This window comes from Canis aureus, chromosome 29 (genome assembly GCF_053574225.1).
Source record: "Canis aureus isolate CA01 chromosome 29, VMU_Caureus_v.1.0, whole genome shotgun sequence".
Classification (NCBI taxonomy): Eukaryota; Metazoa; Chordata; class Mammalia; order Carnivora; family Canidae; genus Canis; species Canis aureus.
This window is the reverse complement of record NC_135639.1, coordinates 16,335,640-16,353,389: the sequence shown is the minus strand read 5'-3', so window position 1 is coordinate 16,353,389 and position 17,750 is coordinate 16,335,640.

Below are 17,750 nucleotides of genomic sequence, written 5' to 3'. Positions count from 1 at the left end.
GTCCTTGTTAAAAATGCTTTTAAAAAGTAAACACGAATAGATGTTCCAATGACATTTTCTGCCACTCCAGGGAGTTTTCTAAAGCCATTAGAGGTATTACATTTTAGTAAGAAGCTCCTCTTAAAGAATTCCTTGTGCTTAAATGATTCTGTTATCCACCCTGAAATAATTTTTTTCTCTTAAAATAGGTATACTTAAGTAAAACTGAGTCACTAAGAAAAACTCCAGTCTCTTTGGTGGGGAAGGACCTTGATATGTCTAGTAAACAATACTGTTTTACTCAAGCAAGTCTATACAACCATCAGCACAGACCACTGAAATTGATGGAATTCAGCTTAAGACTTAAAGACTTACTCAACCATTTTATAGCCTGTCCTATCAGCAAATGTTTCCTTTGTAGTTAACACAAATCCCTCTTGCTGTTTTGACTTGTGACTGATCCCCATACCATCTCACAAAGGATGACTGATCGATCCACCATTTTCTGTATAAAAATCCTTCTGATGATATTCATGAAAAATAATGACACCCCCCCCCGCCCCCGCCAGCTTTCTATGCACTATTTCCATGTATTCATACAAACCACTTCAAATTCTTTCATTCTTCCTGGGTTTTTTGTGTTTTTTTTTTTTTAAGATTTTAAAAATTCATTTATTCATGAGAGACAGAGAAAGAGGCAAAGACACAGGCAGAGGGAGAAACAGGCTCCATACAGGAAGCCTGACGTGATCCCGGGTCTCCAGGATCATACCCTGGGCCAAAGGCAGGCACTTAAACTGCTGAGCCACCCAGGCTGCTTGTCATTCTTCCTGTTTTTTAAGTGGGACTCATCCCAGCTACAGGCATTCCTCCTGGCTGGAAGCTAGAATGAAATGCAGCACAGTACATTGTTATGTGTGGCACCTGGTCTGGTGGCATCAACATATCATCCTTCCTAGAATCGTGCCATTAATTTTTTTCAATGTCACCAGAGCCACAAAATTCTGAAGATCTGAAAAAAAAATCATACAAAGCGACAAAGTGTAATATGAAAATTAATACGTCCTTATAGTCCCTGCATGAAACATCCTTGTGAACACAGAACAAAACAGGCAATATAAATGTTTCTCCAAAGGGGCAACCAAGAAAACTCCCTCCTCAAAAGGCAAACGTTTACAACTCTCTTCAAAGCTTTTGAGTATGACTATGCCTATACGGATAAATTAATTTTCTCACATTAGTTGTGCTCAGGAGACACCTGAGCTATTTAGAGGATTTCTGTGATGAGTCTTTGGGATGTGAGATGTGACTCATATGTTCAACCGTTCTTAAAAGATTGAGGGTACTATGCACTGAGTGAGCTTGCTATATGGGATACAACCAGTCTAAGACTCTGAGCTTGTCCCCAAGGCACTCTGGCTGGAGAGATTAGACCTCCACATGGGAAAAGAGACAAAGAATGAGGCAGGCATGGTTGAGTGCCAGAAACTCAGGCAAAAGCAAGGGCTCTAGACCAGCACTAGCCAATAGAAATATAATGCAAGCTCTATATTTATTTATTTATTTATTTATTTATTTATTTATTTATTTTTTGCAAGCTCTATATTTAATTTTACTTCCTCTAGCGCCACATTTTAAAATTTTTTAAAAAGATTTTATTTATTTATTTATTTATTTATCTACTTACTTACTTATTCATTTATTTATTTGAGAGAGAGAGTGAGTACACAAGCTGGGGAGGAACAGAGGCAGGAAAACAAGCAGACTCCACACTGAACACAGAGTCAGATTCAGGGCTTGATCTCATGACCCCAAGATCACAATCCAAGTCAAAACCGAGAGTCAGTGGTTTAACTGACTGAGCCACCCAGGCACCTTTACATTTTTTTAAAAAGTAAAAATAAACAGGCGAATTTAGCATTATCATTTCGACATGTAATTGATATAAAACAATTTAATCAGATACATTTTTAAAAATCGGATGTGTAGGCTGCATCTATAGCCCATCTTCACTGGGACTCTCCACATTTCAAGTGTTCAATAGCCAGTGGGTGCCAAATATGGCCAGTAGGTGCCAAATTGATATTTCAGCTACCGAGTTCAGAGAAGGGAATGGGTGGAGGGGTGGCATATCTGATGAGGGTCTTGGATAAGAGGATAAAATGATGTGAAAAGTCATTCCATGAGAAGTTACAAGAGGGAAAGAACTGCAGGAGCACATACCACAGAGGTATGTGTGTCGAGATGAATTTTCAAACAAATGCCAACTGTAGGCAGTTTCTGTGGTTGGAGTAATTAGAAAATGAAGTTGGAAAAGTCATTTGGTAATGGATCAGAAGGCTAATGCAAAAGTGATGAACTCTAACCTTCCTGAAAGCATGGAGATTTATGAGCAAGAGTGTCATGAGAAAAACAGTGTCTTAGGTAACCTGGCATCAGAGGCATGATGGTGGGGGCACCTCGGCGGCTCAGTGATTGAATGTCTGCCTTTGGCTCAGGTCATGATCCCGGGGTCCTGGGATCGAGTCCCACATCAGGCCCCCTGCAGGGAGCCTGTTTCTCCCTCTGCCTATGTCTCTGCTGTCTCTCATGAATAAATAAATAAAATCTTTTTTTTCTTTTTTAAAAAGGGATGATAGGTGGATGTAATGTCTTAACCCTCATAATCATCAATGATGACATTTTCCAAATCAAAAAACTAAGATTTGCTTAATCTCCTATAATACATACGAGTTCATTATTAAATTGGCTTTCTGGTTTTTGTATCTCAACCTCAGGGGCTGACCCAGAGAACTGCTTTTTTGCCAATCAAGTTTCTATGTGCACAGGACTGAGGGCCCAGAAAATGCCGAAAGATCATGCCCTCAGCAGAGGTAAGGCATCAGAGCTCAGGTAATTGGTTCAAGGCAACAGGTGAGGAGTTTTAATCAAGTCTAGGCACCCGACTCCTAAGTCTATCTCCTATCCATGCACCAAACTTTTGTCTAGAGACTATTGTAGGATAAAGGCCTTGTCTTCTTATCTTGAACTCTCCAATGCTCAGCATGTTGCCTGGCACAGGTTATGCACTCAGAACGTTCATTGACAATCTAACTAGGACCAAAGAGCCAAGTTCTCTGGCTTCTGTAGCAATCCAGGCACATAGTGATAACAGGCCTACCTAGACCTGTGCACCACAAGAAAATCTGATGTGACCCTCTATTTCTTTTGTAAATTCAGATTTTTCCTACAGACATAAAGAATACTTTTTATAAGAAAGGTGCCAAACCTCAAACTGACATGCATAGGAAAGCTCTGCTAGTGTCACAGGAAACAATGGGGTTATTTCCCAAACACTTCTAAGAAATGAATTTATTTCTAGAAATGCACATAGATTGCTGGAATTATGTACCTTGGCAACATAAATTCAATGAGTATGAGGGTGGTATACTGTATATTATCATTCTTTAAAAATAGGCATTTCACTAAAACTATTAACTCAGAACGACATGTTCTAGGCTCTAGGTTCAGTTGTCAGGGGGCAAAATAGTTGATTTACTTGTCACGTAGTGTATTCTTTCCTAAATGGGATTTTCTCCTTTCTAACTGAGAGATCTATAGCCATTTTTCTTGCTGGACTTCAAGAGAAAAAAGTCCCTTTCCCTACTCTAGTGGTCTCCCTGGATCCTAACAATCAACATAGCTAAGAGAATCAATCGGATCCTACTTTGTCAACACACAGATTTGTTTTAAATTTTCTGTCTGCATTTCAATCCTGTAAGAAATGACATTATATCCCTAAAAAATGTATTTGGAGCAAACAAACATCATAGTTCTCTCAAAGTTTGCATCTCCCATTCAGGGCATTTCCACTTGAAACAGATTCACAATCATTGTCTTACCGTCTTAACACAAGAAATAGAGTTCATGTCGAATCCTTAGCTATTTCAAGGGAAATTATATGGATTCTTGCCTTTTGACAAAGCATTGGGACTTTAGCTGGTGTTCTTTGTTTATGTATGTATGTATGTACTGAATATTGCAGAGTTCATTTAAATAGCATTATATTTGTATTACCATAGCAGGATTATTGTTTGTGAGAGACTTGGTGCTGAGGCTTTAGACTAGGAATGCGGGCAGCAATGCAGAGCCTACCATGAGGTGACCCCCATTTACAGACCCTCAGCCCTAAATACTCAGAAACTTATTTGACAAAAATGCATTTCTCTAGGTCAGCTCCTGAGATTGATACATAAAATCAGAAAGCCAGTTTAATAATTTCCAATGCAACTGTCACAAAGCCTATGACACCTCCCTGAGCATGATCAGATGTTCTCTCTCTATGCCCAGGGAAGATAATTATAATCAAAAGACTACTTAGGAAGTATGGGGTCAGAACAAGGGAAGCTGGTTGTAAAATTTTATGTTAAGGGCATTAGGCTAAAATTTATCAATGCATCCATTTCTATAGTGGGCTGGAATATTGGAAATCTACTGGCTTAAAGACCTATTCTCCTTTCTCTCCTCGATAGGGCTAGGATGGAAACCTGCCTACATTTGACTCTTTCTCACCTTTTGCTATCACCAAGGCCTCTACCTTCCAACAGATACATCTTCCTTTGTAGAAGTGAAGATACTTAAGCAGGTCACTGTCAAGTCTTACTGATCTGGCTTTTTACAAAGACTATATCTCTGCTTTCACTTATTATTTCTGAGTTCATGAGGGTGGGAGTGGAGAGGATATTTTGCTGGCTCCCCAATGACATTAAGATTAAAGCATATTCCCCACTAGAAAAGCTCCTGTTTTCTGTTTCTATATTATGGGAACCCAGGTATTTGATTCTATTAGTCTTGAGAACAGAAATAGCATTGTTTCCATTTCATTTACTGATATAGGTAGATTAGATAGATGATAGATGGATTAGGTATAGACAGATGATAGATAGATGATAGATAGATAGATAGATAGATAGATGATAGAGTGAGATTAGACAAAATATCTGATATAAATCCACAAACCCTTATTTGAGGCTCTGTGAGGTCAGAAGTGCTTTGGACCTCTTGAGAATTTTTGAGTTTTAGGAAGGCAAGTATGATGCATACATGCATACACTATATATTACATAATACCCTAAGCAGAGTCCAGATCAGAATTTTATAATCAAACATTAAAGTCTCTGCAGTGAAATGTTTGATTATTCATACTAAGTGGATAAATAATGACTATAAATAGACTCTCACTAGTTCAGGTCAGGTTTGCTGCCAAATGAGTCCAAGTCAGGTCACATTTACTCTCAAATGATTTATGGAAAAGCTCTATCCTCAGAACTTTCTGGATTAGGGAATCAAGAATGAGAAACTGTGGACCTGTAATATGAAATGTTCCCTTGTAGAATGGCATCTATTTTTCAGGGCAGGCAATGAAACATCTTTAGACCTACTAAATATGTTAAATCAATTAAGTTATGAGTAATACTATTCAATACATACTTGTAAGAGGGGGAATAAACACAGTTATTGAGGCAGTGGCAATTGCAGGGAGATTTTAAAGATTTTATTTATTTATTTGAGAGAGAGAGAGTTAGAGTGTGTGAGTGGGGAGAGGAGAAAGGGGCAGAGAGAGAGAGGTAGAGAATCTCAAGTAGAGTCCCCGCTGAGTGTGAAGCCTAACTCAGGGCTCCATCTCAGGACCCTGAGATCATGACCTGAGCTGAAGTCAAGAGTCTGGACCCCTGCAGGAAGATTTTAAATAACTAAGGCTGCTTTCTATTAGCAGAGATTAAGAAAGGCAGGGACACTTGGCTGGCTCAATTGGTAGAGCACGCAACTCTTGTTCTCAAGGTCATGAGTTTGAGCCTCACCTTGGGCATGGAACCTCCTTAAAAAAATAAAAAAGAATGGCCAAAGGCATGAAGGTGATTGATGAGCAGTTTCTTGAAAACAATAACAATATATCATCACATAGCCAATCTTCTGTTTGTCTGCTTATCTACATGTCTACATGTGCGTACTAGGAAAGCATCCTTGATGAATACATGGCTGATTCCAAGGAATCTCGGGACTGGAATAGACCTTAAGAATCACTGTAGTCTGACTACCTCTTAGAACAAAGAATCTTCTTATCCATGAGCCCCTTTGAGATTACAAAAGAAAAAAGGAAAAAAAAAATGTTATGATCTTCACCCAGAAAGACGCACATAGTAAAAAGTGAAAAGTGTCACAGTCACTGTCAAGGGGTCTTTTGACCTCTGGTTAAGCATTCCTCCCTTAGATACTTGCCATGTTTGAAAAGAAAGCTAATGTGTTTTTTTATTTTTATTTTTTTAGATTTTATTTATTTATTCATGAGAGACACAGAGAGAGAGAGGGGCAGAGACACAGGCAGAGGAAGAAGCAGGCTCCATGCAAGGAGCCTGATGTGGGACTCAATCCCGGGGCTCCAGGATCATGCCCTGGGCTGAAGGCAGGCGCTAAATGGCTGAGCCACCCAGGGATCCCAGAAAGCTAATGTTTTATCGTTTCACAGCAATCTTCATACCCTGAGCTTCTTTAGGTTGCCTCATAAATTAACTGTGGTCATATGTTTCAGTGGCTTCTGTGATATTTATCTCAACTTATGATTCTCGATGCAATATTTATAAGATAAAATCTTTTAAACTCATTGTGACCCCTTGTCTTTACCTTAAAGGTTAAGAAAAGGAAGCATAATGGCATTTTTAGTTTTCCTTTGTGTATTTTAACATCCCCTATCATCCATAACTCAGGGGAAAGAAAAACAGAAAAGAGGTCCTCTATGGAAAGACATAACATTTTCTGCTAGTAAATGTATCAAGCATCAATTTTCAATTTGACGTTAACTGGGAAAGGAAATGATGAAGTAAATTTTCTAAGTGTTGCACTGTCACTGGAGAAAAGATTTATATTAGTGCCTGGCATCAAATCATGATTTAGATTTGTCAGTAGCAGGCACACCATTTCTTCTTTTTGATGTTTTTAGGAGTCTGATAGAGGATTCTGGGAGGGCTGCAGTATACCCTTCCTTCTGCACACTTATCTGAATGGTTCATGAAAAGCATCCTTTTCAATCTAAGCGTCTCAAAGAGACTTGCTCACGAACACCAGCACCTTGGCACACCTGCAGAAGGAATGCATGAACTAACTCTGTGATCACATTGCAAAGACTGACTTCCTTTTGCACGGGAAGTTGAGAGAGCAATGGTTCCTTGCCAGGTGTGGACAGAAAAGCTTCCCTGTGCAGCCTCTCTCCATTTAGGCTGGTGAAATTAAATATGAACTGTCCTAAGGGCAAGCTGGATCCCAACTGAAATCTCACCCTGTTGCTAGGCGCTATCCAACCACTTGACACACTGTCTTCATGAGCATACAAAGATTATGCAGGAAAAGAACAGGTAGGTCAACAAAAGCACCCCAAAGCCAGGTGACTGGTTCCTCACCCTTCCCACACACACTCTCCTTATCAGGCTTAGCCCTGAGCCTGCAGAGAATGATGGAGAGTTCTCCTTAGGCCAAGTGGCCACGGGGTATGGAAGGTTTTCCTTCACATTGTTACCCTTGGGGACCACTTCTCCTCCCCCAGTAGGACAAAAACCCTCAATCATAGAGATTAATGTAACTGGTTTGTTCCTTTGCTGCTACTCAGTGTCAAAAATATACCATGACCATTACGAAACACGAAATGTGATAGGAGCTTAAAAACATTATGCTAAGTGAAAAAAACAGACACAAAAGCCACATATTGCATGATTCTTTTTATATGAACTATCCAGAATAGGTAAATCCACAAAGATGGAATAGAGGCGAGTGGTGGCCAGAGGCCAAGAGGGAGGGGGGTATGGAGAACGTTTAATGTATTTGGGGTTTCCTTTTGGGGTGATGAGATTGTTCTGGACCTGGAAAACAGTGATGGTAGCACAACCTTTTTAAAAAATTGTATTTAATTTCTCTCAGCAATGTTTTGGACTATTTTTAAAGATTTATTTATTTATTTGAGGGTTTGAGGGGGGTTGAAGGGGCAGAGGAAGAGAAAGAATCCCAAGCAGACTCCCCACAGTGCCACAGCCAATCTCATGACTACGAGGTCATGACCTGATCCAAAACCCAGAGTAAGGCACTCGGCTGACTGAGCCATCCAGGAATCCATGCTTTGTACTTCTTTAAAGTAATCTCTACATCCAGGATGGGGCTGAAACCCACAACCGCGAGATCAAGAGTCACACACTCTACCAACTGAGCCAGGCAAGCACCCCTACACCACCTTTTTAAATGTATTAAATGCCACTGAATTGCACACCTGGGAATGGTTAAAATGGTGAATTTTAGGTTACATGTTTTTTACCACAATAAAAAAAAAATTCAATAGGGTCCTTTTCTACTAGGTTTGCAATGTATTTAGATAGACAAAACCATGTAAAACAAAAATTGCGGGGAATATTCCAACAAAAGGGAAAGAGAAGGGAAGAAAATTTATTCTGGTTTTAAAAATAGTTAAATTTATTTTTATCAAAGTTGAAAGCAAGCAGAGAAGAATCTTAATCTTCATGAGCCAATGTGATTCCCTCATTTCACAGATGAGGAAGTCGAGGCTTCCATGGTAACCTGGTCTTGGAAAGCAGACAACCAGATTTGAATCTGGTTCTGTGGATGTATTGGCTGTGTTACTAAAGTACAGTTACTTAGTGTCTCTGAACCTCAGTTTCCACATCAATAAAAGGGGGTGGAAAGTCCTCAATACTGTACTCCCCTGAAAGTCCCCAGATGATTTGTTGATACAGCAAAGCCAAATTTATTAGAACTTACTGCGATAAAGGAGAACACCATCTCAACAAAGTCTTAGCAGCGTCTCCAAAGGGAATGTCAACATGGATATTTATAGGGTATTCAGAACTGGTCACGGTGATTTACAGCAGCTCTTTGAAGGTGGAGCTGAGTGAGATGGGCAGAGTTGTAGTATCGCGTCTGTGGTCAGTGGGCATAGCACAGCAAGGGGATTGAAGAAAGTCTTGACGAGTAAACTGCCATTTGAAAAGCAATGCCATTTGTTTGCCTCTTGCCTCTGGTAAACTGATCTGCAGGATTTCCTGCAGCAAACTGTGCAGTTATTTATTGGTTTATAGTCTTATCATTCCCAAGGGAAGGTTTCCTGGAACAAATAGCTCATACTGACATGGCTGGTCTCAGTTCCAGGTTCAAAGAGTTCTGTTATGTTTGGTGTTGGGGGGGGTGGGTCATAGCTCTCAGAGGTACTATGGTCATCCATTAAGCACAAGCCCACCCAGTGCCTGCACCTACTAAGTCCTTTATTTTCTCCCAGAGTCGCACCACCATTCCCACTAAAAACTCACTTCTAGATGGGGAATGTCGGCCAGAACCCGAACCACCCAGGTCTTCCATCCTGCCTTCCAGAATCCCTCCCACCAGCTGCAATTGGACTGGGTTCCACTTGTTCTGGAACAAATGAATCCAGCCACAATAAAACTCCCGAATCTTTTCACCCCTCAGAATGAAGCAGCAGCAGAGCAGAGCAGTTACCATGGCAACAGACCTGGGTCCTAAGTTTGCTGTCACTTGATCTTTGACCCTAGCCAGTGATTTACCTCTTCAAACTCACTTCCTCATCTGTTAAATGAGAATGACTTGGTCTTCAATACATATCAACCAGTTTTTTGAATGATGTAAGTAAATTCGTAGTCCCAGATTCTAATTCAATTTACTTTCTAAGGATGAAAAAGGACGCAATTCCTTTGTTTTGTTTTCACTTACCCCTTATCTTCTGGGAGGACCTAGGAGGGGCTTTCAGGATGCTGAGAGAGTCTTTCCTGTGGAATCCTGAGCCTGACCTGTTCAGAAGAAAAACATGGAATCCCAAGGGAGAGACTGGTACGAGAGTCCCACAAACAGATTTTCAGGCTAAAAGATAGAATTTTCAGATTTTCAGGTGGCCCAAAGTTTATTTGATGATCTGAACTTAGCCAAGCCTAAATTCTCTTTTTTACTACTTGTGTCCTCTCTTTCCTATGGTGACTTCTATTACCTCTCCTGGGCAGAGCTGCTGACATTTTTAACGGCTTCATTTTCAACCTGATTTATTGCCTAAGGGTCAAGTACAAGCGTTTTTGTTTCAGTATTTATTTATATAAACGAGCAGTTTGTCTGACCTGTAGAATTACCCACATTCACATGGCAGGTTAAATCCATGACACGAGAGAATTATGAAAAATTCCTATTCTGGGTACTTCCAATGGAGGCACGAGATAAAAAGGCCCTTGAACTGGGGATTGGGACTGGCATGGCTTCTAGTGCCCTCTGCCTCCAGTAAGTTTGGGGGAGCAATTTTCTGTCTCTTAACCACAATATTGAATTTCTAAAAAGACTGCTGGTCGAACAAGGTAGCAGCAAAGACTTTTTTCTAGCACTGATTACTTGTAACTACCTTACATTTAACCATGAAATGTTAAACCTGAAAGTTCAACCTCTCTTTGAAGGAAAATTCAATGATTTTAAAGTGTTTTAAAAAATATTTTATTTATTTATTCATGAGAGACACACAGAGAGAGGCAGAGACATAGGCAGAGGGAGAAGCAGGCTCCCTGCGGGAATCCCGATGTGGGACTCCATCTCAGGACCCCGGAATCATGACCTGAGCCAAAGGCAGATGCTCACTACTGAGCCACCCAGGTGCCTCTTTAAAGGGGCCTTTAGGGGCACCTGGGTGCCTCGGTGGTTATGCATCTGCCTTCAGTTCAGTTCGTGATCCTGGGGTCCTGGAATCGAGTCCCACATCGGGTTCCTCGTAGAGAGCTTGCTTTTCCCTCGGCTTATGTCTCTGCCTCTCTCTCTGTGTGTCTCTCATGATTAAACAAAGTCATTTAAAAATAAAATAGGGATCCCTGGGTGGCGCAGCGGTTTGGCACCTGCCTTTGGCCCAGGGCGCGATCCTGGATACCTGGGATCGAATCCCACGTCGGGCTCCCAGTGCATGGAGCCTGCTTCTCCCTCTGCCTGTGTCTCTGCCTCTCTCTCTCTCTCTCTCTCTGTGTATGACTATCATAAATAAAAAATAAAATAAAGAGGTTTTTTTTTTTTTTTTTTTTTTTTTTTATTTATGATAGTCACAGAGAGAGAAAGAGAGAGAGGCAGAGACACAGGCAGAGGGAGAAGCAGGCTCCATGCACCGGGAGCCCGATGTGGGATTCGATCCCGGGTCTCCAGGATCGCGCCCTGGGCCAAAGGCAGGCGCCAAACCGCTGCGCCACCCAGGGATCCCAATAAAGAGGTTTTTAAAGAGTTAATTGATTTATATTTTTTCTCCAGAAATATGTATTGAGCCTCAGCTAGAAGCCAGGTACTACATGATGTAATGAAAACACACAATTGCCAATCCTGGCTCCTCGTAGCATAAGTGGATAATGTCAGTCTCCAACTGAATTATGCAGGGTTTACCATGAGACCCCCCCCCTCCAAGAGGGAATAGATCCCCAAATGGGCAGGGACAATCAAAGAAAGCATCGCCAAAAGGCTTCAAGTTAAGCTGGAACTTGGTTGATGAGTGGTTTTTGCCAAGTTGGAAAGGGCATTCCAAGCAGAGGAGGGAACTTTCCAAAGTCGTGGAGGTAAGAAAGAATAGACTGGATCCCAAAAGCGGCAAGAACATTTGCATGGCTGGAACCTAAGGCCACCAAGGCGAGCACAGTGGGAGAGGATACACCGCACACGGGCAAAGGCTAGACTGGGAAGGAGTCTATAAGTCTGCCCAAGAATTCTAGACTTCATTCTGAAGAGTGGAGAGTGTCACTGAAACTTTCATGTAAAAGAATGACCAACTCAGGCTTGAGTTCCATTGCACGCACTCCACCAGAACAGGGAGGATGGACTGGTGGAGAAAGAACTGGAGAAAGGGATATAAGTTCAGTGAGTCTCAATGACGAGACAAGGCCATAAATTGCAGAAAGGAAGAAGAGCCTCTTGGCGGGTATGGGGGGGGGGGTAGGAGCAGCAGGGGGGAGGGCGGAGTTCAAATAGTTCAAATAAACAGAGCTAGATGTGTGGTTTGAGCTTCTTGAGTTTGACGGGGACACCCAGGGAGAGATACCCACCAAGCAGCTAAGAAAATGGATTTGTGGCTCAGCCTAGGGCTAGATATGGAGATGTGGGAATAGTTGGCCCACCTCTAAGGAAAAGTGAAAAGTGAAAACACTCTAATAGCACCAACAAAACCACAAAAAAACAAGTGAGAGAATCACGATGGGGAGGGGACAAACATTGGGGAAAGAAATAGTCATTTCTAGTTTCCTTAGATTGTTTTCTTTTCTTTTTTTAATAAATTTATTTTTTATTGGTGTTCAATTTGCCAACATATAGAACAACACCCAGTGCTCATCCCGTCAAGTGCCCACCTCAGTGCCCGCCACCCAGTCACCCCCACCCCCCGCCCACCTCCCCTTCCACCACCCCTAGTTCGTTTCCCAGAGTTAGGGGTCTTTCATGTTTTGTCTCCCTTTCTGATATTTCCCACTCATTTTTCCCCTTTCCCCTTTATTCCCTTTCACTATTTTTTATATTCCCCAAATGAATGAGACCATATAATGTTTGTCCTTCTCCGACTTTAGATTGTTTTCAAATGACAATATTTCTAATATCTTCACAAATGCTTCTTCCTTATAGCCAATTCAGACATTATATAAAATAGTTAGAAAAGCATAGGTTGCAGGATTATTAAATATGATGTACCTATGTATATATATGCACATGTATGTACATGTGTGTACATATATCCTTTCTATATGTATGTATAAAACGTGTTTATATATGTCATTTCCATATAAATATATAGAAAGTGCAGACATACATACATATATATCTTTTCTATATATGTGTGTGCATACACACACATACACACACACACACACATGTATATATATATATTCTTTCTCATTCTAGATAAACATGGTGCATCAGCTTCAAGCCAGGTGAGTTCCCCAAGAAGAGCTAAGAAAGGGTTATGTTCTCTTTCCTTATAGTTATAGTTTGTTGTCCAATTTGTGCAGGACTTTCCCCCTACATCATTAAAAGAATGTGTTTGGCACCAAGGGCTTGGTATCAAGCAGACAACATATTTCTTACTTTAGAAGTGCCACTGGTAGAATAAAGAGCCTGAGAACCGGAACTGCGGCCAGAAATAGCAGGGTAAATTCACCCACTTCCAAGAAGGTCACTCAGTTTCAGAACAGGGTGCAGGCAGATTGAAGCAGATTCTTGGCACTGCCACCGCTGCGTCTGTCTGTTGCATAACTGTCAAGTTCCCTTGACCGAGAGCACTGGTGTTGACCGGGCATTTTCTGTTCCTCTCTGTTCTACTGTTTTCCAGCTATGTCAAAATAATCACTATTATCAGGTGACCTTCCCTAAGTCAGCCTCCTTTCTGTTTCTAACAGCTACCTGTTGAGAATCCTATTTTTAATGAACAATTCTAACCCAAGAGCTGTCATCTGTCAGGTTGTAAATGTTAAAAATAGGAGTCCCAGACATGTAGTCATTAGACAACAGAAAACCGTAAACAATCAGAGGAGCAAGTGACAGCAGATGTTAATTACATCGGACCCCCTTCCTACACTGGAGCTGAGGAAGAGGAATCCATAGGCAACGGCAAGCCATAAGGACATAGAGGGGGCCTTGCCCCTCCCAGAACCAGGTCCGACCCACAGGAAACTACATCACATTAATAACTATAGCTATGCTCCTTGTTTTTTGAAACTGTCCTCGAAAAGAAATTGGAAAAATAGGATAATAATACTTCAGGAATGATGCATAAAATCAGAATACTTTAAAAACAATTGCTAGTCTTTCTCTTGTGTTGCTTGTTTTATTTAGCACTATGCTAAATGCCCTCATGGGTGTCACTCGATCGGAGAAAACCCTGTGAGATGAATGTTATCACATCTGATGGATGAAGAAACTAAGGCTTAGTGAGGCCCAATAACTTGCCCCAAGTGTGGAGTTGGACAAGTGGCTGTACGGGGCTTTAGGAGCCCTGGCACCATCCTTCAGAGCTCCCCTTCTTGTCCACCCATGTGCAATGCTCCAGACGGTCGCCCACCCAGGACACCCAGTGCCCTTTAATGGATCAGAAGTGAGGAGTTGCCTGGGTGGCTCAGCAGTTGAGCGTCTGCCTTCAGCTCAGGGCGTGATCCTGGGTCTGGGGATCGAGTCCGACATTGGGCTCCCTGCGAGGAACCTGCTTCTCCCTCTGCCTATGTGTCTGCCTCTCTCTCTGTCTCTCATGAATAAATAAATAAAATCTTTTTAAAAAAAGGAAGTGGGAGCACCATCTCCCCCTCCCCCTACGGGGTTCTCTGATCCTCCCCCTGCTTTGTCAGGTGGGTGGTGACAGCCTGAGTCTTGCTTAAGAGAGTAACTCTCCAAATCACCCTGGAGTTGGGGAGTGAAAGTTGCAATTTATTGGATGGGGCCATTCTCCCTACCTCAACGCTGGACCATGATGACCTGGGTAATGTCCAAAGGTGCAAGATCTAAGGATACAGCTGCGTTTGTCAATTGAAGATCATGATTTTAATGTTAGTGACTGCTTCTGTTTTACCCAAAAAGACCTTTTTCTTTTCTCATGCATGACAAAATCTGTTTTTCCTTCTTTTTTTTTTTTTTTAAAGATTTTTAAGAATTTATTTCTTTATTTGAGAGAGAGTGAGAGAGCACAAGCGGGGGGGGGAGCGGCAGAGGGAGAAGCTTCTCCCCACTGAGCAAGGAGCAGGGCTCAATCCCAGGACCTGGAGATCATGACCCAAGCTGAAGGCAGAGGCTTAACCCGCTTAACCGACAGAGTCACCTAGGCACACCTGTGTTTTTCCTTCTGATTTGTACCCTACATAGCTCATTTCCATGGTCTTAGCCCCCGAGTGTTTTTCCACAATTTCCCCTGATTTAGGGAAATTCAAATTTCCACATCCCCAGAATCCTAAGACATAAACTATTTAATGCAATTGAGCAGTAGACATTTAAATAGCAGCCCGAGGTTCATTGGATTACTTGTCATTAACAACCACATGCATGCGAGGAGAGGGATAGAGTCCCCACTAATTGACAATCACGCAGAAATGAATATAAAAATTCCTGAAAAGCTAATTGTTAAGTGTTTATTAAAGCCTAACTGTATGCCTGTGCTGAAAACCAGAATACAGAGAACGTAGTCTGATTGCACTCAAAGGAATAATTAGCAGAAAATATGACACTATATGTAATCAAGTGTTAAGATGTGCAGAATGTGATTCAGCTGATCAAAGGCTGTTGCATAACCGTGTTTTAAATACACACCTACAGTACAATAGAGTGAGCTACAATTTTCTTGCTTAAAAATCAAATCAAGGGGGATCCCTAGGTGGCTTGGCGGTTTGGCGCCTGCCTTCGGCCCGGGGTGTGGTCCTGGAGACCTGGGATCCAGTCCTGCATCGGGATCCCTGCACGGAGCCTGCTTCTCCCTCTGCCTGTGTCTCTGCCTCTCTCTCTCTCTCTCTCTCTCTCTGTCTCTCATGAATAAATAAATAAAATCTTAAAAAAAATAAAATCAAGGGTGCCTTGGAGGCTCAGTGGTTGAGTGTCTGCCTTGGGCTCAGTTCATGATCCCAGGGTCCTGGGATCGAGTCCGGCATTCAGGCTCCCCACAGGGAGCCTGCATCTCCCTCTGCCTATGTCTCTGCCTTTCTCTGTGTCTCTCATGAATAAATACATAAAATCTAAAAAAAAAAAAAAACAGTCAAATCAAAAGTCCACCCTTTCCTATAGAAAGCTTTGACATCAGGCTAAAGACATCAGTCACGATTTTTCTTTCTGGCATTTAGGTTTTCCTCTTACTTGAAACTCATTTTAACATCCTTGAAATATTTAAGAAGAGATGCAGTCATAATGGCCACAAATAGTACTTTCCGGTGCAAATAAAAATTGTTATTGCATTACCTACTTGCTCTTTGGAAGTTATTTCAAAAATGCATTTTCTAGGATGATGCTGTTATTAGGATTTTACTTTTGGAATCCAAATAATGATAGCCTCCTCCCTTCCTTTCCCTGAAATGCGTCTGCTGGGAGCCCTGATGTCACAGCAATGATTCTCAAGATCTCCTAGAGAAAATACTTCATAAACTATATAGCCAACCTCAGACTTTGAAGAAGAGAAGGCAAGTGCAGCTGGCCGTATGGAGGCCTTCTAAATTCCTTTTCCAGTTTGTAGTGCTGCAGAGAAGATTTTCCATGAAGCAGTCCAACCTCTGTTGCTGCAAGACCTGTTTTTTTTTTTTTAAACAAGTCAGTAAACTAACTGGAACTTCTGTCCAGTCTGGTGACTCTGTATAAATGGGTGCAACTTTAACTCAACACATTAATTTCTTTCTAGAAAACAATTTATATTCATTGAATCATGGAATCCCAGACTTGCAACAACCTTAACAGTTATCCACTCCAAACACCGATCTCACGCTTAAATTGTTCATTTCGAAAGAAGTTTATTTTCCAGAGCAGCTGAACTGATGTCCCAGAGTCAGAGATTTCGCATGTCCCTGCCCCTTCAGAGCAGATTATTTCGGACATCCTCTCAGTGTTGATTACTCTTGCTGGGTAACGTGGACAGATTTGGTAGTGGGTGAGAAGCAGAGACTTTCCTTCTAATTCTATATATAAAAATAGATGCCAGTATTATTATTCCCATCTTCCATATGAGAAGACTGAGACCCAGAGACTGAGTGAGGCGAGCTTGAATCCAGGCCAGTCCGGTTCCAACACCTACACCCCTTCTGCACTCATGCAACCATACCACACTAGTAGAATATTTGGATAAACCCAAGAAAAAATAAGGGGGAAAAACTTTTAAAAAGAGACTAAGATGGTTTGTTAATAGGGTGAACTAGAAACTGATTTATTTGTGGTCACCCAATAGCCCCACATATTGTTTCTCCATATTTATATTTATCTTTTCTCCATTAAAAAAAAAACAACAAAAAAAAAAACAAAACTCTGGGGCATCTGGGTGGCTCAGTGGTTGGGTGTCTGCCTTTGGCTCAGGGTATGATCTTGGAGTCCGGGGATCAAGTCCCTCATCGGGGTCCCTGCATGAAGCCTGCTTCTCCCTCTGCCTATTTCTCTGCCTCTCATGAATAAGTAGATAAAATCTTTTAAAATAAATAGATAAAATAAAATAAAATAAAATAATTTAAAAATCTACACTTTTGAAAGTTCCCAGCATGTTTGTCATTTTACTATAAGCCTCTCCTAAATACGTAAAGATCTCTGCCAGCCAGCCACCCATAAAACAGGATGAGTATTTTCCAACTTCAGGGCTGGAAAGCTGACCAGAAGAGAGTAAATACATGAACTGGCTCAGGACAAAAAGTTCAGAAATCCAGGGCAGTGGTTGAGAGAGTTTGTCCTAGCATGTGCTCAGACAATGGGGACACTAATCAAGCCGAGGGCTCTGAGTAGGAGACCAGAGTGTCTAATAACTGCCTGGAGTAAGGTCTTCCTGGAAAGGAAGCTCTCACCTGTGCAACGTCCAAGGGAATAGAGGCTGTGCTTGGACTGCAGACAAGAGCTGGGGAGAGGCATCTGATGTCAGAACAAAGGCCTGACAAGCCTGTTCAACTGAATCAAGATGAATTGATTAACTAGGGCAGAGCCTTACTTATAATTACCTCTCTGTATTTAGTCTATATTCCCAAATCTCATGTAGGAGAGCAGGAAAATATATATATATATATTTTTATCAAAAACTGTCA